Raw genomic sequence first — 5,429 nt, 5'->3', positions numbered from 1 at the left:
GTATATCGTATACATATTAAATATATACTATACTTATATATACTATAAGATATATTATACTAATATTATATAACTATATATATATAGACTATATACTAAACCTACAAACTATACTATTATATAATTATATATTATAAACTATATACTATACCTATACTTATACTATACATATATATAGTTATAATATACGTATATCGTATGCATATTATATATATATATACTATAAGTTATATTATACTAGTATTATAAACTATATATATTATACGTATATTGTACTTATATTATTGTACTTACAGTTATAATATTTATTATGCATATTATACTTATACTATAAAAGATCCCTCCTCGTGCATAATATATTATATATGTTATGTTATATAATATTTATCGTTCATACTCAGTTGGACTTTGGTTATAGTTAGTTTGGACTTTGTCCGCTCATAATGTGAATCTCAATGGTTAAGGTTTAGGCTTTACAAATCTGGGAGCGAAAAGGTCTTTCTTCTCGAGCTCGAAACAGGTTCCTTCTCTCTCTCTCTCTCTCTCTCTCTCTCTCTCTCTCTCTCTCTCTCTCTCTCTCTCTCTCTCTCGTGCATGTCATTGGTTCCTCCTCCTCCTCCTCTCTCTCTCACTACTGTTGTTCCAGCGCAAGGTTGACTGCTAGGGCATACAACTAAACGCGAACAAAAGATGGGGGGGGGGGGGGGGGGGGGGGTGCGCAGAGCCCTCCATCATCCGTGTGCACACGGATGATGGGGGGACTCTACCCCTACTTTTTTTGTGTTTTGCTTAATGTCATTGATGGTTGTCCTTGTAGTGGATAGTAATTATGAGGCTAACGACAGGCAATTTGAGGAGCTTATACAGAAATTCATTGATCTGTTGGAGTTACAGATGATGGGGGGGCTTTGCCCCCCCCCCCCCCCTTTTTTTGGACATTCTAGGATTAACATCAATTGATTAACAATGAGCAATTTCTCCAAATTTTAGATGAACTCCAACAGATCAATGAATTTTTGTATAAGCTCCTCAAATCACCAAAAAATGGGGGGAGGTAGGAGCACACGCAATATGGATGATCGGGGAGCTCTACCTCCCCCTTTTTTTTAGCGATTTGAGGAGCTTTGTCAACAACATTGTATGATAAATTCCATTGATTTTGTTTTTTAAATATTACCTACATCATTTGTATTTATAATCGCTTAATAAGCTCATCACAAAAATGCAACAAAAAATGGGGGAGATAGAGCTCCCCCATCATCCGCGCTTGCGTAGATGATGGGGGAGCTCTGTCTCCCCTATTTTTCTTGCGTTTTGAAGGAACTTATTAAGCCATTATAGATACAAATGATTTGCACTTTCTAGCATAACTAAGGTATATAGTATATAGACTATATAGTAAATATAGTATATATATAATATAGGTTTTATAATTTATATAGTATATAGATTAAATAGTATATAAAGTTATACTTACACTATAAGAGGTCACTTAAATCCCAACGCCACATTACCGGCGCCACTGGCGGGCGTCGGTATATGTGTGTATATGTATGGAGGGAGCTAAAGTTTTTTAAAAAATTTGATTTTCAAATTTTCGACGCGTCTTTCGGCATCTCTTCGACGCTAGCACGCATGGCCATTTCGACGCTTGTACTGACAGCTCTTCTGACGCCTAGGTCGACCTCTATACCGATGACACCTGCAAAAAACGAATCGGCGGGCTTTCTCTTGTTCTTGTGCGTTTTCTCAAGCTCTCTTCTTCCCCATCTCGCACAGATCTGGTGCGAAAGAAACCGTTGGAGGTGTTAATCTTGCTTGTGGGTTAGCGCATAACACTAAGTGAGATTGTTTTCATGTTTACTTGTACATTTAGGGTTTAGGGTTCAAGTTTGTGTTTGTGTGTGCGTTTTTGAAGGTTCCAAGACTTTTACAACAACTTTCATTGCTCAAATAGAACGAATGTAAGTGCGTGAACCTTTAAATGCATATTAAATTTATTTAAATTACTTTGTGTATTAATAAAAGAAAATCTCATGCTTTAAACTTTGAATGCCTTAAACTTTCAATGCTTTAAAAAAAATTATGGTTTGAGATGTGAAATTTCATTTTAAATTATGAAATTTTTTGTTTTGGTTTATGAAAAAATCTTGTTTTGAAGAAATTTTATTTTGAATTATGTTGTTTTTGAAATTATGCAATTGATAGGGTTTATGTTTTAGGTTAAGTTTAGATTATAACTTAAGTTATATCAGGTTAGGTTAGGTTATCTTCTACGTTAGGTTACGTTATACGTTAGGTTAGGTTGCGTTACGTTAAGTTATCTTATACGTTAGGTTAGATTAAGTTAAGCTACGTTATGTTAAGTTAGGTTAGGTTAGGTTAAGCACGTTAAGTTAATCTACGTTAGGTTAGTTTAGGTTAGGTTAGATTGCGTTAAGCTACATTAGGTTAAGTTAAGCTACGTTCGACAATACGGCAAGCCATAGAGCTTACCCACAGTGCATATTAAAAACAACACAATGGTGATCCGTTCATCAATACGGCAAACCATAAAGCTTCCCCACAACACATATGCATTGTGGGCAAGCCCTATGGCTTTTCGTATTGCCAATGGCTCACCATTGTGTTGTTTATATGTTCGCGAGCGGTTTTCAAGTCCTAAAATAGCTAAGCGGCTCTAAAAAAAACACCATGGAGAGGTGTTTGGCAATACGGCAATCCATAGAGCTTTCTGTTAACCCTCACGGCTCACGGACACCCCATCACCTACGATGGACGCGTATTATGTATTTGGTAGAGTCAGGTACCGGGCTTGTCGGTCCAATAGGGAAAGGTAGAGTGATCGCCGATGAGAGGCGCACTTTAACTTGGACATTCAAGGGATTAGTTGGTTAAGCATGGGCGCCCATGTGTGAATGGGGTGAGCTCCTATAAAAACCAACTAAACCTAATTTTTACTCATTCTCTCATTTGTGCAATTGAAGAGTGCTCTTGCTCCATCTCCATCTTCTTCTTCTTCACCTCCTTGTGTGTGTGTGTGTGAGAGAGAGAGAGAGGGAGAGTGTGTGTGCGATCGAGCATTACGAAGGCACGACGGCGACGAAGCGGTTGAGCGCGGCATGACTGCAGCTTCTTCTTCATCGCGGCGAGGAATCCACCACGAAGGCGAGCGTAGAGCGATGAGTGACACACCCTTTGTTCTCTTGAGCTTGCTAGTTTAGGCTTGTTGTGTGCTTGGAGCCGTTTGTGGCTCGCATACGGTGTATCGGCAAGTCCCTTGCTTCGACAGTGCGGCAAGGAGCGCACATTTTTGGCGCCGCTGCCGGGGATATGCCCTACACTAAGCTCGGTTAGCACTTTACGCTTCCTTGTGGTGCAATTTCTATCATAGGAAAGGCAGGGAAGGAGTGTGTGGAGATTTCTGTTTTTTGCGTTTTCTGCATTTGCTGTCAAGTTTCAATTTCTGCTATTGTCTGCGTTTTTTCAATTTCTGCAATTTTTGCATTTTCAAGTTCGGCGTTTTCAATTTCTGCGTTGTTTCTGCAATTTCTGCAATTTCTGCATTTCTGCGTTTTCCAATTTTCTGCATATCTGCGTTTTCAATTTCTGTATTTTCTGCACCAAAAAGAAAAAAAAATTTAAGTATTTTCAAAAAAAAAAAACGGAAATTAAAAACGCGAGTGAGCGGGTGGCGAAATTTTTCGAAAATAAAAAACGTGACTCTTAAAACGGGCGGGTTGGTTTGTATAAAAGATAGATCGGGATCGGGATCATTTGCCCAAGCCCAAGCCCAAGCCCTAGCCCAAGCCCAGGCCCAGGCCTCAGTCCTATGATATATACTAGACTCACTCTTATATATATACCCTACTCCCTCAAGAGAGAATGAGAGCATGTGGGACAAGTCCTCCACTCTCCTCCTTTCTCTTCCCACTTGCACCCTTAGACTTTCTAGTTTGGACCTAGTTCCCTACTGGAAATTGACAGTTTTAGGGATTCCGAGGGCATAGAGTGACCAAACAGAGGGTTGTAAAGCACGGCACGACTCTCTGACCGATACGCTCGTTTCGAGCTATCACACGGCCCTTTCCACGACACGCTCTAAAAAATCTAGCAAAAAAACAAACAAAAAACACGCTAAAAACTAGTCACAAGGCCTCCTACAGCAGCTTTTTGACACCTTAGGGTATCAAAAGCACATGCACTTACGCTCTGGGCGGGTGCTAGAACACGAGCACATTGGTAGTGCCTCTGTTCATACGGACACCCATTACCCATCCACGATAAGCTCTAGACCCTCAGCGGGGACACAAGGTAGCACCACCCAAGACCCTAAAATAGCCGCTAGTGATTCCTCCTCCGACTCAGAAATCATGGAAGCATACCCTACCCAAAACACTGAGAGAGAAGGCCATGCACCTCCCGAAGCTCCACAGCCTAGTACTAGTATGTTTAGCCGTTTCATGGAAACATTAGGTAGAGCTACTCGCTCGGAACCTGATGCAAATGAAGCACACGAAGGGGGTGGGGAAGTGGACTCTCCTTTCACATCGCACGTGGACCCCACACCCCCAAAGAGTGTCCATGTGGATATCCTGCCAACTTCTTACCAAGAAGGCCCTGTTGAGCTGCCTCCTTCAGAAGTTCCCTCTAGAGTACCGTTGGTGACAAGTAAAACCACGGGGAGAAACATTGCTTCTACCTCACAAGAAACCATTAACACGTCGACTCTAGAAGGATTGTTCATTAATGATCATTGGACATACGACCTCCACACTGAGGTGTTGACGGATCTACACTCTGGCCACGCCTACCATGTAGGATGGATAGAGATTGTACAATCCACTTCTAGTGCCACGAGCATCGAAGATCAACAGAAAATGATCTGTAATGTTATCCATGGCATTATTCAATCAGAAAGGCAAAACCGAGGGGTAAATATACTCTCAACTGGCCCCATGAGATTTATGGATACGAGCAAGGCTCAACAGCCTACTCTATCACAAATGGAGACTCCTCTAATGAGCCCTATGGACCCATCTTACGTCATTTCACCTGGGGTCTCTATGCAATCTGAGCCTCCGAGCGAAAACTTTAGCTTCCCTAACTTGGCTCAACCCTCTATCAAGGAAAACATAGTGCTCACTCCAGGGATAAGCCTGACAGAGAATGTACCGATGACATCTACGGTTAGCGCAGTGCCACTACCTAGTGTCGTAGTACCTAATATGGGGCCTCGACCGTATGTGCCTCTAGCCCCTTATGCACACATGGCCCCCACACCTCCAATTGTACCACTTGCTTATGCTCCTCGAGTGTCGCTCCCTAGCTCTTATCGGAGTGGACCTATGCCCGGTTATGTTCCATATCCTGCATCATCTACACATATGCCAAGACCGGTACCCGTCCCTCTCCCACATATGATTCCA

Source organism: Adiantum capillus-veneris, chromosome 27 (genome assembly GCF_014529385.1).
Source record: "Adiantum capillus-veneris isolate H3 chromosome 27, ASM1452938v2, whole genome shotgun sequence".
NCBI classification, from domain to species: Eukaryota; Viridiplantae; Streptophyta; class Polypodiopsida; order Polypodiales; family Pteridaceae; genus Adiantum; species Adiantum capillus-veneris.
Note: the sequence above shows the minus strand (reverse complement) of the source record.